This window comes from Leptodactylus fuscus, chromosome 10 (genome assembly GCF_031893055.1).
Source record: "Leptodactylus fuscus isolate aLepFus1 chromosome 10, aLepFus1.hap2, whole genome shotgun sequence".
NCBI classification, from domain to species: domain Eukaryota; kingdom Metazoa; phylum Chordata; class Amphibia; order Anura; family Leptodactylidae; genus Leptodactylus; species Leptodactylus fuscus.
In genome coordinates, this window is record NC_134274.1 from 49,491,258 (window position 1) to 49,512,821 (window position 21,564).

Below are 21,564 nucleotides of genomic sequence, written 5' to 3' on the forward strand. Positions count from 1 at the left end.
TCATGTCATTTAGGGATAATGTATTAATCATGCTGAAATGACTCACTAAAGGTATTTTATAAGAAACATAACAATAACCATGTTAGCATGACTGGAATAAAAGTCAATCCTCCTAATGAGATGCACCCTTCCCTAAAGATGAGCAGGCAAATGAGAATCGAGAAAGATATTTATCATTCACCCATCAAATTAACAAGGGAAGATCTTATTGGTGTGACTATCAAAAATTGAAAAAAAATGATATCATCAATAATACATCCCAGAATTCAGGGAATATAAAAGGAGAACCATTGAGAACACCAAGTATATTGACTTCAGCTGAAGCAGTACAATCATGTATGGTGTTAAAGGAGGTCATGGTGGAGGAGCTGGCGGAGGAGCTGGTGGAGGAGCTAGTAAACAAGGTGGTGGAGGCGGAGGTGCTGGAGGCAAGGTTGTTGACAGCTGCCAAGATCGTAAGTATAGCAGAAAACATTGTTGTCAGGTTATTTTGAATAGTACACATTTATGTTTTGGGTTTTGTTTTATTGGATGATCAATGAAAATTCAGATATTCTAAAAATCATCATTTAAAGAGATTAACCTTGCCAAAATATAAACTCAGGAATTCTGGACGATTTTTTGCCTTGATTCACTAATGTGTAATTGAAATGTAGAATGTTCTAATTTCCAAAATAACCCATTCACCATATGTGTAATGTAACAAATGTAATATTTGTAGAGACTATAGTGATAGTAACTACGAAGCCATTCATTCTGATAAACATATCCTTAAGACATGTGGTACATCTATAAAATAAGAAATTCTCATCTCTCAAATTCCAGCTTGTGTAACAGTTGATCCTTGCCAAAATGTGACCCCTGCACCTGTGCAATGCAAAGGTAAGAAGCCTGCAGGCTACATACAGACTTAGACCCATTGGGATTTTTGTTGTCTTTGTGATAAAATATAATGCTGCTACAGTTTAACTAGTTGTAGAGGTTCGTGAAGGATTAGAAAACATGTCTGATTTATTCTTCTTAGAAAGTGACATTGTCCATTGGTCACATGGCCAGCCATGTTTTCTAATCCTGCACAACTCTGCTTCATCTGTATACTGTATATATGTAAATGATGTCTGTAGGCCCATTCAGAAAATATGCTAATGAGAAATGCATACTGAGTCAAAAGTAATAGCTGTAGGTCTATAAGGCATTCAATGGTAACTATTACAGGGGTTTTCGTACCGCAGTAGATTTTTTAAACTGGTGACCTATCTACATGATAGGTCACCAATATATGATCTGAAGGGTCAAACATCTGGACTCCACTCATGGTAGCTCTTGCAGAAGCCTTTGGACACTAGAGGTTGCTGCTGTGGAAAGGGAATATGTATAGAATTCTCCTTTACTTGAATTAGAGCAGTTTGCAGCTTCATTCCATACATAGTGGTGGTTCTGTGGTATTAGAGCTGCATATGCTTCCCAACTACAGCAGCTTCCAATGTCTGGATCCTGCTGGAACAGTTTCTCTATGTAGGGCCCAGGTATTGGTAATGCTAATAAAATATTGTGTATGAAAAATAAATTTGGTACTGGAAAACCCCTTTAAGCCTAGTGCAGAGTCTTGAGTGAAGTGCCTGATACAAGGTCTCAAAGAACACAGAGATTATTAATGCATGCCCTGTATAGAACCTGTACTAATGATAACAGTGGAAATAGTTAACCATTAAAGGGGTTTCCCAATATTTTAATATTTAAGACCTACCCTTAGCATAGCACATCAATATCATATGGATTCTGAACCAATTTGGCACCTCCACCAATCAGATGTTTGAAGAAGCGGCAGTGCCCAGACCGGTGCTGTGACCTCTTTATCATCTACCAGATACAGTGGCCATGTAGTGACTATGCAAGGTATTGCAACTTCTTGCAACTCCATCTCAATCAAATCAACTTATTATAAGGCTAAATGCACATGACATAACAGTGTGCATGTACAGTAACCAGTTTATGGTTAAAAAGCATGGATGGCACATGGTTTACCCATACCCCCACATCCCCATTCATTTCACTCAGTCAAGCCCAGGCTGCCAAATGGACAGGAATGGGACTTGTCCTGAATTTTGCTCAGGGCTCACTGCTGCATACATAGGACCATAATAATACACAGCGATGTGTATGGGGCATAAAGATGAATGGTTAAATGTGGTAGCCATAAAAAACACAGCTAGCACACTGACAAAGTACATGGTCCTGTGAATAGAGCTGCATGTGTATGTCCCCCATCAATCGATTAACGATGACCCATCCTAAGCATAAATCATCAATATTAAAATTCCGGAAAACCTATGTAACCTAAAGCTGCTAAAGTTTAAGCTATTAAAATTATTTATATAGGTTAACGTTCATAAAAATAAGTACAATAGACCCCATGGTGGGACTATTAAAGGGTTATCTTATCTTAAAATATTTAAAATACACATTAAGATACGTTATGTTTTGATTTTAAATATTGCAACTTTGCATATTGCTGTGCCATGATTGAGAGAAAGTATTTTTCTTCTGTGTTTTATAGAAATTGTTGATCCCTGTCAAGACAACCAGTCAGGAATTGGAGTAGGCGTTGGAGGAGGCTTTGGAGGAGGCATTGGAGGAGGCATTGGTCAAGTCAGTGGTGGAGGCATTGGAGGAGGCCTTGGAGGAGGCATTGGTCAAGTCAGTGGTGGTGGTGGTCATCATCATCATCATCATCATGGTGGTCATGGAGGTCAAGGTGGTGGTCATGGAGGTCAAGGTGGTGGTCAGGGAGGTCAAACCAGTCAAGTTGGCAATGCTAAGAAATGAACACCTCTTTAAAGCTCAAACCTGTGCCCATATGTGAGCTTGAAATATGCTAAAAAATGATTGTAAATTAAGTTTGTGGAAGATGTGTATTTACAATGGAAAGTATTGCATTATCTGTACGGCTTGTGATCTGAATAAAGCATATATGATATAACATTGCTGTGTTTGATTTGAACAGTTGCTGAGTCTGACCACAATTTTAGTAGTTGCACTACACGCTACACTACTCGTTTTTAAGGGGGAACTTTATTAGAAGTTAATAGAACAGCAATAAATTAGGATTCTAAAATATTGAGTGTACAGATTTTTCTGTAAATATGGTATCATTGATGACAACCACAACAGAGTATAATATAGGGACAGAAAACAGCACTTGTTCCCAGACAAATAAATGCATACCAGATCTTATCAAATAGGTCTACGATATCTGACCAGTCATTGAAGGGATGAAGTCTTGGTTACACCTAGGTAGGAGAGATAATGGGGTCAATACTGGAAGCCAAAACTGAGATCTGTCAATTTCTGAGTATGGGTGAAAACATTACAATACTCTTCAGACCCCGGAGTATACTAGGTGGAGGCCCAGGCCCATAAACATTTATGCTTACCTTGCCTTAACTTTATTAGGCCCTCATGCAGCATTCGTATTCTGTGGTGATGTATGGCGCTCTTCTGTGACATCATATATGTATGTATGTATGTGTGTGTAATATATATATATATATATATATATATATATATATATATATATGAGTTTCTGTCTGTGTTCTTTATGTGTGACCAAGCGACTTGGACGAATCTTCACCAAATTTGGCATACAGGTACATCAGGTGTGCGGGAAGGTTTTAGACCGGGTCTCCGCTCTCTAGGATGTACCATTTCTGAGATACAGTATTCTAAAAAAATGCCCTGTGTTAGCCAATAGAAGCCTGCAATTGTTTCACTCATATTCCAACTGCTATATACATGGTCACATGTCCCTTATCAGTCAATAGAAGGTTGCAGGCGCTTGGTCTCCCACATGCACACAGCTTTACTCCAGGTTTCCATAACAACCCAGCCATTTGTCTTCAGGGCTGCCTCTGATGAGCTGCATCAGGCAGTTGTGTGGCTTTAGTACGGAGTGAATGAAAATAATGGCCCAATAGGCTACCCGATTAAAGAAGATTGTATGTGTGATGTGTAACTGCAAACTGGGGAAACAGTGCGGGCCGTGAGCTGTATGAATATGCTCACTAATGGGGGGGAGGGTTTTAGTGGGTCTGGCAATTCCTAAAACCTCTGGAGGTCAGGCCTTATTGAATTAGGGCCCTTTGGGTTAGAATACCCCCTTCCCTTCCCCTTCATATATATTGAGCCTTAGCACGTGTTTTGGCAATAGTGCAGTGTCCACTACATGAAGTTTAGGCACCTGACAAAAGAAGCGGTGTTATTACTATACAGCTAGTCAAAATATTTCCTAGGGTAATAGCCTTAGATGATTTAGTGCCTTTATTTATGTAGGATATGCCTTTTATCTAGCCTTGAGTAATTCACACCGACTACAAAGGTTAATTGTTGAATCAATAGAGAGAGCAATTTTAGCTTTTTTCACTTCATACTTTTAATAGACTAATAAAAGTTACTTTTTAGTGTATCCTTTTTTTGTTTCTCTACAATCCCTACTATTAAGATACACCTACCTGGTTATCTATCCTTTCCTGTTTGTCACTGCTGTAGGTCAGCTTTAAAAGGTGCAGGTCACTGTGGATGACACCGTTACACAAGGTCACATACAGACAGTTTTACTCCAGGTTTCCATAGCAAGAAAGCCATTTAGGACCTGCATTTGTTAATAGCAGTTCCCGGGTCCTTTAATATTCAGTCCAAATAAACAAGTGATGCACATACCCGGCACTTTAGCAGCATCTTCTTTGGCAGAGCTTTCTCCTACACTGGTTGACTGCTCCAGTGTTTCAGTCTCTCTCCTCTAGTTAGAAAGCCCTGCTGGTCCGTTTCCAAGCCTGGAGTTGTCTGCCCTGCAGGACTGGCCGGAACTCCTACTCCAGTTCGGGATCTAAAAGCTAAATGCCTGTGCATACTGCAACAGTCTTGGGGAAAAATAGCGACTCTCCCAGACTATTCCTTTCTCCACTTCACATACCCAACCACCCACCCCCCCTTTGTTCAAGCCTTTTGGGTCGGACAACAGTGGCTACCTCTGCACTGCCACAGTATGTTTGGGACAATGCATCCGCATTTTCCTGGAGTCGTCCGGCTCTGTGCTCAAACGTGAACTTGTACTCTTGTACAGTCAGGAACCAATGGGTGACTCTGGCATTTCTTTCGTTATTGTGAGCCATCCAAGTTAGAGGGGAATGGTCTGTAACCAAAGTGAAGTGTCGTCCCTTAAAGCATCAAGAGCCCACTTGATTGCCAGGCACTCTCGTTCAACTGTACTATAGTTCTTCTCAGTGGGAGTAAGTTTTCAACTTAAATAGATCACCGGATGTTCTTCTCCACGGACCTCTTGTGACAGTACTGCCCCCAGTCCTACCTCCGAGGCTCCGAGGTTTGTATTATTTACTCCATTTTGAAGTCCGGAGTGATCAGTACTGGCTGGCAACTTAGGGCAACCTTTAGTTCCTGGAAGGCCTTTTCAGCTTCAGCGGTCTAGACGATGGAAATAGATTTTCTTCCCTTTACTAGTGGGGTAGCAATGCTGGCAAAACTCGGGATAAACCGTCAGTAGTACCTGTCGAGTACGAGAAAGGTTCTCACCTGTTTCTTGGTGCAGGCTGGGGCCACTACCGGATTGCCTCCACCAGGCCAAAAAAATCCGGCCTTCACTACTCCAGGCCAAAAAAATGTTGTAAAACTCGCTCTACTACTTCACCTCTTATTCTGTCTACTCGGTACAACTTATTTCTAACAGTCATGTGAGGCTATTCATTCTCAGCTCCCGCATATTTGGGCTCCCCATCAAGCACCTAAACATTCTCCCACACCCTAGTCAAGGTGGGATCCTGCAGTTGAGCAGACTCAAAATCGCCCCGAGTGAAGTCTATGACATCCTCCTCTGCATCCCCAGCCATCGCTAACAGGGGAAAACTTTCCTCATCCGGGGTCACTGCTACAGTTGGTGCAATATGACCAGGATCCAATGGCAATGGGGACAGAGTTCTCCTATCAGGGTCTTCAGGCCTCTTATCAAATTTCACGGAGTCACTTGTCGGTGTCTGTCACCACATTTGGTCTGGGGTTGTCCACACGGTCTGCAAGAGACCCTTGGTGACTCTACAAATTCCAAAAGAGGGCAAAGTCTCTCCCTAATATCACACTGTGAAGAAGTGATTTGACAACCCCCACTTCATGGGTTTGAGTGCCACAGGGGGTCTCGAACTGTACAAGGGCATTTGGGTATTCACGTGTCTCTCCATGTATGCAACAGTCTTGGGGAAAAATAGCGACTCTCCCAGATTTTTCCACTTCTATATATATATATATATATATATATATATATATATATATATATATATACACACAGTCCTATGAAAAAGTTTGGGCACCCCTATTAATCTTAATCATTTTTAGTTCTAAATATTTTGGTGTTTGCAGCAGCCATTTCAGTTTGATATATCTAATAACTGATGGACACAGTAATATTTCTGGATTGAAATTAGGTTTATTGTACTAACAGAAAATGTGCAATATGCATTAAACCAAAATTTGACTGGTGCAAAAGTATGGGCACCTCAACAGAAAAGTGACATTAATATTTAGTAGATCCTCCTTTTGCACAGATAACAGCCTCTAGTCGCTTCCTGTAGCTTTTAATCAGTTCCTGGATCCTGGATGAAGGTATTTTGGACCATTCCTCTTTACAAAACAATTCAAGTTCAGTTAAGTTTGATGGTCGCCGAGCATCAAATCATCCCACAGATGTTCAATGATATTCAGGTCTGGGGACTGGGATGGCCATTCCAGAACATTGTAATTGTTCCTCTGCATGAATGCCTGAGTCGATTTGGAGCAGTGTTTGGACATTGTATTGCTGAAATATCCATCCCCGGCGTAACTTCAACTTCGTCACTGATTCTTGAACATTATTCTCAGGAATCTGCTGATACTGAGTGGAATCCATGCGACCCTCAACTTTAACAAGATTCCCGGTGCCGGCATTGGCCATAAAGCCCCAAAGCATGATGGAACCTCCACCAAATTTTACAGTGGATAGCAAGTGTTTTTCTTGGAATGCTGTTTTTTTTGGACACCATGCATAACGCCTTTTTGTATGACCAAATAACTCAATCTTTGTTTCATCAGTCCACAGGACCTTCTTCCAAAATGAAGCTGGCTTGTCCAAATGTGCTTTTGCATACCTCAGGAGACTCTGTTTGTGGCATGCTTGCAGAAACGGCTTCTTTCTCATCACTCTCCCATACAGCTTCTCCTTGTGCAAAGTGCGCTGTATTGTTGACCGATGCACAGTGACACCATCTGCAGCAAGATGATGCTGCAGCTCTTTGGAGGTGGTCTGTGGATTGTCCTTGACTCTTTTCACCATTCTTCTTCTCTGCCTTTCTGATATTTTTCTTGGCCTGCCACTTCTGGGCTTAACAAGAACTGTCCCTGTGGTCTTCCATTTCCTTACTATGTTCCTCACAGTGGAAACTGACAGGTTAAATCTCTGAGACAACTTTTTGTATCCTTACCCTGAACAACTATGTTGAACAATCTTTGTTTTCAGATCATTTGAGAGCGGGCTGTCCATGCTCGGCGCCCATCAAACTTAACTGAACTTGAATTATTTTGTAAAGAGGAATGGTCCAAAATACTTTCATCCAGGATCCAGGAACTGATTAAAAGCTACAGGAAGTGACTAGAGGCAAAAGGAGGATCTAATAAATATTAATGTCACTTTTCTGTTGAGGTGCCCATACTTTTGCACTGGTCAAATTTTGGTTTAATGCATATTGCACATTTTCTGTTAGTACAATAAACCTCATTTCAATCCTGAAATATTACTGTGTCCATCAGTTATTAGATATATTAAACTGAAATGACTGCTGCAAACACCAAAATATTTAGAACTAAAAATGATTAAGATTAATAGGGGTGCCCAAACTTTTTCATAGGACTGTATATATACACACTCACCGGCCACTTTATTAGGTACACCATGCTAGTAACGGCTTGGACCCCCTTTTGCCTTCAGAACTGCCTCAATTCTTCGTGGCATAGATACAACAAGGTGCTGGAAGCATTCCTCAGAGATTTTGGTCCATATTGACATGATGGCATCACACAGTTGCCGCAGATTTGTCGGCTGCACATCCATGATGCGAATCTCCCGTTCCACCACATCCCAAAGATGGTCTATTGGATTGAGATCTGGTGACTGTGGAGGCCATTGGAGTACAGTGAACTCATTGTCATGTTCAAGAAACCAGTCTGAGATGATTCCAGCTTTATGACATGGCACATTATCCTGCTGAAAGTAGCCATCAGATGTTGGGTACATTGTGGTCATAAAGGGATGGACATGGTCAGCAACAATACTCAGGTAGGCTTTGGCGTTGCAACGATGCTCAATTGGTACCAAGGGGCCCAAAGAGTGCCAAGAAAATATTCCCCACACCATGACACCACCACCACCAGCCTGAACCGTTGATACAAGGCAGGATGGATCCATGCTTTCATGTTGTTGACGCCAAATTCTGACCCTACCATCCGAATGTCGCAGCAGAAATCGAGACTCATCAGACCAGGCAACGTTTTTCCAATCTTCAATTGTCCAATTTCGATGAGGTTGTGCAAATTGTAGCCTCAGTTTCCTGTTCTTAGCTGAAAGGAGTGGCACCCGGTGTGGTCTTCTGCTGCTGTAGCCCATCTGCCTCAAAGTTCGACGTACTGTGCGTTCAGAGATGCTCTTCTGGCTACCTTGGTTGTAACGAGTGGCTATTTGAGTCACTGTTGCCTTTCTATCAGCTCGAACCAGTCTGGCCATTCTCCTCTGACCTCTGGCATCAACAACGCATTTCCGCCCACAGAACTGCCGCTCAATGGATGTTTTTTCTTTTTCGGACCATTCTCTGTAAACCTTAGAGATGGTTGTGCATGAAAATCCCAGTAGATCAGCAGTTTCTGAAATACTCAGACCAGCCCTTCTGGCACCAACAACCATGCCACGTTCAAAGGCACTCAAATCACCTTTCTTCCCCATACTGATGCTCGGTTTGAACTGCAGGAGATTGTCTTGACCATGTCTACATGCCTAAATGCACTGAGTTGCCGCCATGTGATTGGTTGATTAGAAATTAAGTGTTAACGAGCAGTTGGACAGGTGTACCTAATAAAGTGGCTGGTGAGTGTATATACACACATACATACATATACATATATATACATATACACAAACACACAGGAAAACTGGTAATGAAGGTGAAGGAGGGGCTCTTCAACGTGGGACCAGGAATTCTTGATGGTAGCCATGATAAGATGTACCGTATATACTCGAGTATAAGCCGAATTTTTCAGCCCAGTTTTTGAGTTGAAAAAGCCCCCCTCGGCTTATACTCGAGTCAGCAAAAAAAAAAATTTCTTTTTTCTTTTTTCTTTTTTTTTTTTGGGGGGGGGCTATGACCACAATATTAATGTATAGAATCTCCCATAAAATAATGCAAAAAACTTTAAAAAAAATAAAAGTTCTAAATCAATCCTATTCCTAGAATACATACAAAAGTAGAAAATTACTGTGAAACACAAACACATTAGGTATCCCTGTGTCTGAAAGTGCCCTGAATATAGGGTATCTGCAGTGCTCCTGTTCCGTCGGGAAGGGGTTAATAGGAGCACTGCAGATACCCTATATTCAGCCAGGCTGAATTCCAAGTGGGGGAAGAAAAAAACAGTCCTCAAGCTCAGGAAAGGGGCAGACAGGCAACCAGAACACCCCCTCCCCTTCCCCAGCACCCAGCAACTACTGCACCAAAAACTCCGACCATTTTAATTTTTGAAATTTTCCAGTAGCTGCTGCATTTCCCCCCCTCGGCTTATACTCGAGTCAATAAGTTTTCCCAGTTTTTTTGTGGTAAAATTAGGGGCCTCGGCTTATATTTGGGTCGGCTTATACTCGAGTATATACGGTAAACTCAGGACAATAAGATTGAGGCTAAATGTTTCAGAAAAGCTGTGTTTTTTTGTTGCAGAGTTTGCTGCATTTATTGTACCAAAGCCAAAAGAGGCTTTACAAGGAATGGGAAATACAAAGGAAACATTTATAATGAACTATGCTTCTGCTATATCCACTCATGACCTTGGCTCAAAAAAAAGCAGCAAAATCTGCTTTTCCATAACATTTAGTGTTATACAGTCATTGCAGAGAAATGTGCGCAGCGGAAATGCTACAATTTTGAAAACCATTGCAGTTTTGGATGTTGTAGTATATCAATTATATCTATGACAACGCTAAAAGGAAAATGTTTGTTTTGGTACCGTGTTAGCCAGTGGTTATAAAATATAAAAAACAAAAAAACTTTGCAAGTCTTCAGTAGGTGATACCTTTTTTAATGGCTAACTCATAATGATGACAGAATATGACGTTTCGAAGCTTCCTCTGAGCTTCTTCTTCAGATATAACTAAAAACACTCTGTAGAGGCTGCATATTTATGACTGGGCACAGGGTAGGATTACAGGAGGGAGGGGGGAAGAGGCTTATTACTATATACTTATAACAACAAACAATCAATTGCCAGATCCCCAGTTCTTATCTTAATGGCTGTCTTAATGATTTGTATAAAAAGACATAAACCCATGTGAGATGTTCATCCCATTGTCCAACGTCTGGAATAGGGTCATGGCCTTGTACTCATAAATCAGTCGCTGTTTCCTTGATTTAAAGTTCCCTTTTAAGATCAAGATTTTCATGTCATTGATGATGTTGTGGTCTTCCTGGCAAAAATGATTTGGCACGGGAAGATCAGTTCTCTGTTGTTTGATTGTATGGCGATGTGAATTAATTCTCATTCTGAGTTTCTGTCCGGTCTCTCCAACATACAGATTTTCAGTGGAACATTTGGTGCAAATGATCAAATACACCACATTAGGTGTTTTACAGGTGAACACACCTGGGATTTTATATTCCCTGTTAGAGTTTGGGATCTCTATCTTGTCTGTGGTCAGTATGTGCGGGCAGGTCTTGCACCTCTTCTGTCCACATGGAAATGTTCCTTTGTTAGTTGGAGGTGACAGTGAGCTGCTAATAATCATATTCCTGAGGTTTGGTGGCTGTTAGAGATGAGCGAACAGTGTTCTATCGAACTCATGTTCGATCGGATATTAGGCTGTTCGGCATGTTCGAATCGAATCGAACACCGCGTGGTAAAGTGTGCCATTACTCGATTCCCCTCCCACCTTCCCTGGCGCCTTTTTTGCTCCAATAACAGCGCAGGGTAGGTGGGACAGGAACTACGACACCGGTGACGTTGAAAAAAGTAGGCAAAACCCATTGGCTGCCGAAAACATGTGACCTCTAATTTAAAAGAACAGCGACGCCCAGCTTCGCGTCATTCTGAGCTTGCAATTCACCGGGGACGGAGGTTTCCGTCCAGTTAGCTAGGGCTTAGATTCTGGGTAGGCAGGGACAGGCTAGGATAGGAAGGAGAAGACAACCAACAGCTCTTATAAGAGCTAAATTCCAGGGAGAAGCTTGTCAGTGTAACGTGGCACTGACGGGCTCAATCGCCGCAACCCAGCTTTCACAGGATCCTGAATGGAATACACTGTCAGTGTATTCCCGTATACCCGATATATACCCCCGATACCCGTTCCAACGGTGTGCACCCCCACCTTCACCCCAGAAATACCCTGCAAGTCCCCTAGCAATAGAATTGGGGCTATATACACCCACTATTTTTGCTACTGCCATATAGTGCCATTGTCTCACTGGGAATTCAAAGAATATATTGGGCTTACATATAACTTCAATTCCAGGGAGAAGCTTGTCAGTGTAACGTGGCACTGACGGGCTCAATCGCCGCAACCCAGCTTTCCCAGGATTCTGAATGGAATACACTGACAGTGTATTCCCGTATACCCGATATATACCCCCGATACCCGTTCCAATGGTGTGCCCCCCCACCTTCACCCCAGAAATACACTGCAATCCCCTAGCAATAGAATTGGGGCTATATACACCCACTATTTTTGCTACTGCCATATAGTGCCATTGTCTGACTGGGAATTCAAAGAATATATTGGGGTTACGTGCACCCACAATTTTTGCTACTGGTATATAGTGCCATTGTCTGACTGGGAATTCAAAGAATATATTGGGGTTACAAATACCCTAATTTCTTGCTACTGCCATATAGTGCCAGTTTCTGACTGGTAATGCAAAGAATATATTGGGGTTATAAATACCCTCATTTCTTGCTACTGGTATATAGTGCCATTGTCTGACTGGGAATTCAAAGAATATATTGGGGTTATAAATACCCTCATTTCTTGCTACTGGTATATAGTGCCATTGTCTGACTGGGAATTCAAAGAATATATTGGGAATACAAATACCCTCATTTCTTGATACTGCCATATAGTGCCAGTTTCTGACTGGTAATTCAAAGAATATATTGGGGTTACGTGCACCCACAATTTTTGCTACTGCCATATAGTGCCATTGTCTGACTGGGAATTCAAAGAATATATTGGGGTTACAAATACCCTCATTTCTTGCTACTGGTATATAGTGCCATTGTCTGACTGGGAATTCAAAGAATATATTGGGGTTACAAATACCCTCATTTCTTGCTACTGGTATATAGTGCCATTGTCTGACTGGGAATTCAAAGAATATATTGGGGTTATAAATACCCTCATTTCTTGCTACTGCCATATAGTGCCAGTTTCTGACTGGTAATTCAAAGAATATATTGGGGTTATAAATACCCTCATTTCTTGCTACTGCCATATAGTGCCAGTTTCTGACTGGTAATTCAAAGAATATATTGGGGTTACGTGCACCCACAATTTTTGCTACTGGTATATAGTGCCATTGTCTGACTGGGAATTCAAAGAATATATTGGGGTTACAAATACCCTCATTTCTTGCTACTGGTATATAGTGCCATTGTCTGACTGGGAATTCAAAGAATATATTGGGGTTACAAATACCCTCATTTCTTGCTACTGGTATATAGTGCCATTGTCTGACTGGGAATTCAAAGAATATATTGGGGTTACAAATACCCTCATTTCTTGCTACTGCCATATAGTGCCAGTTTCTGACTGGTAATTCAAAGAATATATTGGGGTTACGTGCACCCACAATTTTTGCTACTGGTATATAGTGCCATTGTCTGACTGGGAATTCAAAGAATATATTGGGGTTACAAATACCCTCATTTCTTGCTACTGGTATATAGTGCCATTGTCTGACTGGGAATTCAAAGAATATATTGGGGTTATAAATACCCTCATTTCTTGCTACTGCCATATAGTGCCAGTTTCTGACTGGTAATTCAAAGAATATATTGGGGTTATAAATACCCTCATTTCTTACTACTGGTATATAGTGCCATTGTCTGACTGGGAATTCAAAGAATATATTGGGGTTACAAATACCCTCATTTCTTGCTACTGCCATATAGTGCCAGTTTCTGACTGGTAATTCAAAGAATATATTGAAGTTACGTGCACCCACAATTTTTGCTACTGGTATATAGTGCCATTGTCTGACTGGGAATTCAAAGAATATATTGGGGTTACAAATACCCTCATTTCTTGCTACTGGTATATAGTGCCATTGTCTGACTGGGAATTCAAAGAATATATTGGGGTTATAAATACCCTCATTTCTTGCTACTGCCATATAGTGCCAGTTTCTGACTGGTAATTCAAAGAATATATTGGGGTTACGTGCACCCACAATTTTTGCTACTGGTATATAGTGCCATTGTCTGACTGGGAATTCAAAGAATATATTGGGGTTATAAATACCCTCATTTCTTGCTACTGGTATATAGTGCCATTGTCTGACTGGGAATTCAAAGAATATATTGGGGTTATAAATACCCTCATTTCTTGCTACTGCCATATAGTGCCAGTTTCTGACTGGTAATTCAAAGAATATATTGGGGTTATAAATACCCTCATTTCTTGCTACTGGTATATAGTGCCATTGTCTGACTGGGAATTCAAAGAATATATTGGGGTTATAAATACCCTCATTTCTTGCTACTGGTATATAGTGCCATTGTCTGACTGGGAATTCAAAGAATATATTGGGGTTACGTGCACCCACAATTTTTGCTACTGGTATATAGTGCCAATTTATAACTGGGAATTCAAAATGCGCAAGGCTCCCGGAAAGGGACGTGGACGAGGCCGTGGGCGAGGTCGGGGGAATGGTTCTGGGGAGCAAGGTAGCAGTGAAGCCACAGGGCGTCCCGTGCCTACTCCTGTGGGGCAGCAAGCATTGCGCCACTCCACAGTGCCAGGGTTGCTTGCCACATTAACTAAACTGCAGGGTACAAACCTTAGTAGGCCCGAGAACCAGGAACAGGTCTTGCAATGGCTGTCAGAGAACGCTTACAGCACATTGTCCAGCAGCCAGTCAGACTCTGCCTCCTCTCCTCCTATTACCCAACAGTCTTGTCCTCCTTCCTCCCAAAATTCCCAAGCTTCACAGAACAATAACCCCAACTTTCCCTGCTCCCCAGAGCTGTTCTCCGCTCCTTTCATTGTCCCTCAACCTGCCTCTCCACGTCACGATTCCACAAACCTAACAGAGGAGCATCTGTGTCCAGATGCTCAAACACTAGAGTCTCCTCCATCTCCGTTCGATTTGGTGGTGGATGACCAGCAACCCACCCTCATCGACGATGATGTGACGCAGTTGCCGTCAGGGCATCCAGTTGACCGGCGCATTGTGCGGGAGGAGGAGATGAGACAGGAGTTGGAAGAGGAAGTGGTGGATGATGAGGACACTGACCCGACCTGGACAGGGGGGATGTCAAGCGGGGAAAGTAGTGTGGATGTTGAGGCAGGTGCAGCACCAAAAAGGGTAGCTAGAGGGAGAGGCAGAGGTCAGCAGCTTAGGCGAAGCCAGGCCACACCCGGAATCTCCCAAGATGTTCCAGTTCGTACCCAGCCCCGAAAAACTCCCACCTCGAGGGCACGTTTCTCGAAGGTGTGGAGTTTTTTCAAGGAATGCGCCGAGGACAGATATAGTGTTGTCTGCACAATTTGCCTCGAAATTGATTAGGGGGTCTGAGAAGAGCAACCTGTCCACCACTTCAATGCGCCGTCATTTGGAATCCAAGCATTGGAATCAGTGGCAGGCAGCAACGGCAGGACAAAGGCCGCCTGCCGTTCACGCCACTGCCACTGCTGACTGTGCTGGCGATGCACTCCAGAGGATGAGCCAGGACACCACTTCATCTGCCTCCGCCACTTTGTTGACTTCTCCCTCATCCTCCCCTGTTCCTGTCTTATCTCCTTCTCCTGCACCATCAAAGGCACCATCAGGCGCTTCTTTACAGCAACCCACCATCTCTCAGACATTGGAGCGGCGGCAGAAATACACTGCTAACCACCCACACGCGCAAGCCTTGAACGCCAACATCGCTAAACTGCTGGCCCAGGAAATGTTGGCGTTCCGGCTTGTTGAAACTCCCGCCTTCCTGGACCTGATGGCAACTGCGGCACCTCGCTATGCCGTCCCTAGCTGTCACTACTTCTCCCGGTGTGCCGTCCCCGCCTTGCACCAGCACGTGTCACTCAACATCAGGCGGGCCCTTAGTTCCGCGCTTTGCACAAAGGTCCACTTGACCACCGACGCGTGGACAAGTGCATGCGGACAGGGACGCTACATTTCACTGACGGCACACTGGGTGAATGTAGTTGAGGCTGGGACTGCTTCCCAAACTGGCCCGGTGTACCTCGTCTCCCCGCCTAACATTCCTGGCAGGGACACGAGAAGAACACCCCCCTCCTCCTCCTCCTCTACCGCCTCCTCCTCCGCCACCGCCTCCTCCTCCGCTGTTAGATTGACCCCAGCTACGAGTTGGAAACGTTGCAGCACTGGCGTTGGTAGACGTCAGCAGGCTGTGCTGAAGCTGATCAGCTTGGGGGACAGATAGCACACTGCCTCCGAGGTGAGGGATGCCCTCCTCGATGAGACAGCAATATGGTTTGAGCCGCTGCACCTGGGCCCAGGCATGGTCGTTTGTGATAACGGCCGGAACCTGGTAGCAGCTCTGGAGCTTGCCGGACTCCAACATGTTCCATGCCTGGCCCACGTCTTCAACCTAGTGGTGCAACGTTTCCTAAAGAGCTACCCCAATGTTCCAGAGCTACTGGTGAAAGTGCGGCGCATGTGCGCCCACTTTCGCAAGTCGACAGTAGCCGCTGCTAGCTTAAAATCTCTCCAGCAACGCCTGCATGTGCCACAACACCGGCTTTTGTGCGACGTCCCCACACGCTGGAACTCAACGTTTCAGATGTTGAATAGAGTGGTTGAGCAGCAGAGACCTTTGATGGAATACCAGCTACAAAACCCTAGGGTGCCACAAAGTCAGCTGCCTCAGTTTCACATCCATGAGTGGCCATGGATGAGAGACCTTTGTGACATCCTACGGGTCTTTGAGGAGTCCACAAGGAGGGTGAGCTCTGAGGATGCGATGGTGAGCCTTACAATCCCGCTCTTGTGTGTTCTGAGAGAATCCCTGATTGACATCAGGGATAACTCAGATCACACAGAGGAGTTAGGGATAGCATCCGATCCGTCACAGCTGGAGAGTAGGTCCACACATCTGTCCGCTTCACTGCGTTTAATGGAGGAGGAGGAGGAGGAGGAGGAGGAGGAGGAGGAGGAGGAAGAAGAGTTGTCCGATGATGTGATGGTGATACAGGAGGCTTCCGGGCAACTTCGAATCGTCCCATTGTTGCAGCGCGGATGGGTAGACATGGAGGATGAGGAGGAAATGGAGATTGAACTTTCCGGTGGGGCCAGAGGAGTCATGCCAACTAACACTATGGCAGACATGGCTGAGTTCAGGACAACCAGTACTGGATCTTTGCTATCCTTGACCCCCGGTATAAAAACAACATCTCGTCTTTTATTCCGGTAGAGGGGAGGGCCAATCGCATCAATGCTTGCCACAGGCAATTGGTGCAGAATATGATGGAGATGTTTCCAGCATGTGACGTTGGCGGCAGGGAGGGCAGTTCCTCCAGTAGGCAACCAAGTTCTCACCGGTCCACACAAACGAGGGGCACACTGTCTAAGGTCTGGGACACCTTGATGGCACCCCCTCGCCAAAGTGCCGCCACGGAGGGTCCTAGTGTCACCAGGCGTGAGAAGTATAGGCGCATGTTGCGGGAATACCTTTCCGACCACAGCCCTGTCCTCTCCGACCCCTCTGCGCCCTACACGTATTGGGTGTCAAAGTTGGACCTGTGGCTTGAACTTGCCCTATATGCCTTGGAGGTGCTGTCCTGTCCTGCCGCCAGCGTCCTATCTGAGAGGGTGGTCAGTGCAGCCGGTGGCATCATCACTGACAAGCGCACCCGTCTGTCAGCTGAGAGTGCCGACCGGCTCACTTTGATAAAAATGAACCACCACTGGATAGAGCCTTCATTTTTGTGCCCACCTGTGTAAAGCACCCCAACATGAAACTTCATGTCTGTACTCAACCTCTCCAATTCCTCCGCATCCTCATACTCATCCACCATAAGCGTTGCACAATTCTGCTAATACTCGGCTCCCTCCACCCTGATTTCCACCAACTCTGCTGGTTAGAGGCTCCCTCCACCCTGCTTTCCCACAACTCTGCTGGTTAGAGGCTCCCTCCACCCTGCTTTCCCACAACTCTGCTGGTTAGAGGCTCCCTCCACCCTGCTTTCCCACAACTCTGCTGGTTAGAGGCTCCCTCCACCCTGATTTCCACCAACTCTGCTGGTTAGAGGCTCCCTCCACCCTGCTTTCCCACAACTCTGCTGGTTAGAGGCTCCCTCCACCATGAATTGGTCCAAACTGGGCTGTTTAGAGGCTCCCTCCACCATGAATTGGTCCAAACTGGGGTTTTTAGAGGCTCCCTCCACCATGAATTGGTCCAAACTGGGCTGGTTAGAGGCTCCCTCCACCATGAATTTGCCCAAACTGGGCTGTTTAGAGGCTCCCTCCACCATGAATTTGCCCAAACTGGGCTGTTTAGAGGCTCCCTCCACCATGAATTGGTCCAAACTGGGGTTTTTAGAGGCTCCCTCCACCATGAATTGGTCCAAACTGGGCTGGTTAGAGGCTCCCTCCACCATGAATTTGCCCAAACTGGGCTGGTTAGAGGCTCCCTCCACCATGAATTTGCCCAAACTGGGCTGTTTAGAGGCTCCCTCCACCATGAATTGGTCCAAACTGGGCTGTTTATAGGCTCCCTCCACCATGAATTGGTCCAAACTGGGGTTTTTAGAGGCTCCCTCCACCATGAATTGGTCCAAACTAGGCTGTTTAGAGGCTCCCTCTACCATGAATTGGTCCAAACTGGGGTTTTTAGAGGCTCCCTCCACCATGAATTTGCCCAAACTGGGCTGTTTAGAGGCTCCCTCTACCATGAATTTGCTCAAACTGGGCTGTTTAGAGGCTCCCTCCACCATGAATTGGTCCAAACTGGGGTTTTTAGAGGCTCCCTCCACCATGAATTGGTCCAAACTGGGGTTTTTAGAGGCTCCCTCCACCATGAATTTGTCCAAACTGGGGTTTTCAGAGGCTCCCTCCACCATGAATTTGCCCAAACTGGGCTGGTTAGAGGCTCCCTCCACCATGAATTTGCCCAAACTGAGCTGTTTAGAGGCTCCCTCCACCCTGCTTTCCCACAACTCTGCTGGTTAGAGGCTCCCTCCACCATGAATTGGTCCAAACTGGGCTGTTTAGAGGCTCCCTCCATCATGAATTGGTCCAAACTGGGGTTTTTAGAGGCTCCCTCCACCATGAATTGGTCCAAACTGGGGTTTTTAGAGGCTCCCTCCACCATGAATTGGTCCAAACTGGGGTTTTTAGAGGCTCCCTCCACCATGAATTTGCCCAAACTGGGCTGTTTAGAGGCTCCCTCCACCATGAATTGGTCCAAACTGGGGTTTTTAGAGGCTCCCTCCACCATGAATTGGTCCAAACTGGGGGTTTTTAGAGGCTCCCTCCACCATGAATTTGCCCAAACTGGGCTGTTTAGAGGCTCCCTCCACCATGAATTGGTCCAAACTGGGGTTTTTAGAGACTCCCTCCACCATGAATTGGTCCAAACTGGGGTTTTTAGAGGCTCCCTCCACCATGAATTTGCCCAAACTCTGCTGGTTAGAGGCTCAATCCACCCTGATTTTCAAAACAAATGTTGGTGCCAATCTCAACTTACTACAAGGGCCAAATTCACTGCTGGTGACAAGCTCTCCTCACTGCAAGTGCCAAATACACATGTTTCAAGGTGTTTTCCTACTGTCAGAGAGGTGGTATTGAGTGTGTAAAGTGTGTAGTTGTTAGGCTGTGATGTTGGGGTAATAGAGGGTCTTTGGTGTGTTAGATGCCCCCAGACATGCTTCCCCTGCTGTCCCAGTGTCATTCCAGAGGTGTTGGCATCATTTCCTGGGGTGTCATAGTGGACTTGGTGACCCTCCAGACACGGATTTGGGTTTCCCCCTTAACGAGTATCTGTTCCCCATAGACTATAATGGGGTTCGAAACCCGTTCGAACACACGAACATTGAGCGGCTGTTCGAATCGAATTTCGAACCTCGAACATTTTAGTGTTCGCTCATCTCTAGTGGCTGTCTGTAGCATAGGAGAGGGGGGTCAGAAAATATGGATTTTAGACGGTTGTCTTTTTGCAGTAGTGGATGTAATTTGCGTGTGATTCCTCTCAGCGTCTCCAGGTGGGGGTTATATGTGACGACCAGGGGCACGCGATTGTTCTCCTGTTTGGTACTGTATTTTAATAACTCCGATCTTAGAATCCTGGTGGCTCTGGTGATTTGGTTATCAACTGTTCTTGGATGGTAACCCTGCCTCAAGAATGTGTTTTTGAGGCCCCCAAGGTGTTCGTCCCTATCTGCAGGGTTTGAACATATGCGATGGTATCTGATGGCCTGGCTGTATACAATGGAGTTCTTTATGTGTTTAGGATGAAAACTATCCCATCTTAGGTACGTAGGGCGGTCAATTGGTTTCCGATACAGCGATGTCTCAATTTTGTTGTCCTGTATCTTGATGACTGCATACAGGAAGTTTATTTCGGAGAAGGAGTGATTGAGCGTCAGGTTGATGGTGGGATGGAACTGGTTGAATTGTTCATGGAAGGTTTTCAGCTGTTCCTCAGACCCGGTCCAAATGATTAGGATATCATCAATGAAGCGATAGTAGGCCCGAGGCCTAATGGTGCAGGTGGATAGGAAGTCACTCTCCAGCTTAGCCATGAAGAGATTAGCGTACTGTGGCGCCATTTTGCTTCCCATTGCGGTGCCGGTCCGTTGTAAATAGATGCAGTCACCAAAGGAGAAGTAATTGTGAGTGAGGATGAATTTTGTCAGTTTCACCATCGATTCAGCATTCATACCTCGCTTTTCCATGAAAAACTGGCAGGCATTTATACCGTCCTGGTGTGGGATGTTGGAGTACAGGGATTCTACATCCATGGTGGCCAGGATGGTTCCATCTGGAAGGGGACCTATAGTGGATAGTTTGTTTAATAGGTCTGTAGTATCCTGTAGGTAACTGGCTGTATCCTTCACTAAAGGTTTGAGGATACCCTCCACCCATCCAGAGATTTGTTCAGTGAGAGTCCCAACACATGAGATGATCGGTCTCCCTGGGTTCCCAGGTTTGTGCAGTTTTGGAAGCATATAAAAAGTCCCTGTCCTAAGGCTTGCTGGTATGAGGCTGCTTAGGCTTATTGCTCCATCAGATAGGCCGGAGATAACCTTTTTTAGTTTTTTGGAGTATTCCACTGTGGGGTCTGAATCCAACTTGGAGTAGTAGTGTGTGTCATTCAGCTGTCTGTGTGCCTCCTGTATGTAGTGTGATGTGTTCATCATGACTATAGCGCCACCCTTGTCCGCTGGTTTAATGATGATGTCGTTATTATTTCCCAGAGATTTTATGGCCCTTCTTTCCTGGGCAGTGATGTTAGATGGCAGTGCTTTATTTTTATCCAGTATAGTTGATTTGACCATGTGTCTGAAACAGTCTATGTAATTATCCAAATCAAAATTTCGTCCAGTTGGAGGTGTCCAATCAGATGTCTCCTTTTTTGCTAAGATTGGAATCTCTGAAGGGGTAGGTTGAGTCTCCTCTGTGTCATCTGTGTCATGAAAATATTCTCTCAGGCGCAGTCTCCTGAAAAAATCCTCCATGTCGCTGCACAGTTCAATTTTATCCATGGTTTTAGAAAGACAAAATGAGAGTCCCCTGGAGAGTACCCCAAATTCTGCTTTGGTGGGTTCATAGGTGGAGAGATTGATAACACAGTTCTGTGTTTCCAAATCCACGTGTGAGTGGTCCCGGTTGTTGTTAGATATATATTTTGCTTTGTGTGTATTCTTGTAGAATCCTGCAGCAAGTCTCAGTCTGTGGAGTTTCTTTTTTTGTTGTGGATTAGAGATTTCTGCAGTTTCTCATAGTATTGTAGTAATGTTATCCTGGAGCTCTCCTCGATATTGTTCCATTTTGTTTTAATCTCCATTTGGATTTTACTCTTGATGCTGTAGAAGTGATG

At 44.6% G+C, this 21,564-nt stretch overlaps 1 long non-coding RNA gene across 1 annotated transcript; it reads left to right on the forward strand.

Annotated features, from left to right (window-relative positions):
- Positions 1-357: 357 nt before the first annotated feature.
- Positions 358-2,980, forward strand: LOC142219376 (uncharacterized). The gene is made up of 4 exons (XR_012717552.1): positions 358-455; positions 826-882; positions 2,558-2,758; positions 2,792-2,980. It is a non-coding gene; the product is annotated as an uncharacterized LOC142219376 (long non-coding RNA).
- The last annotated feature ends 18,584 nt before the right edge of the window (positions 2,981-21,564 follow it).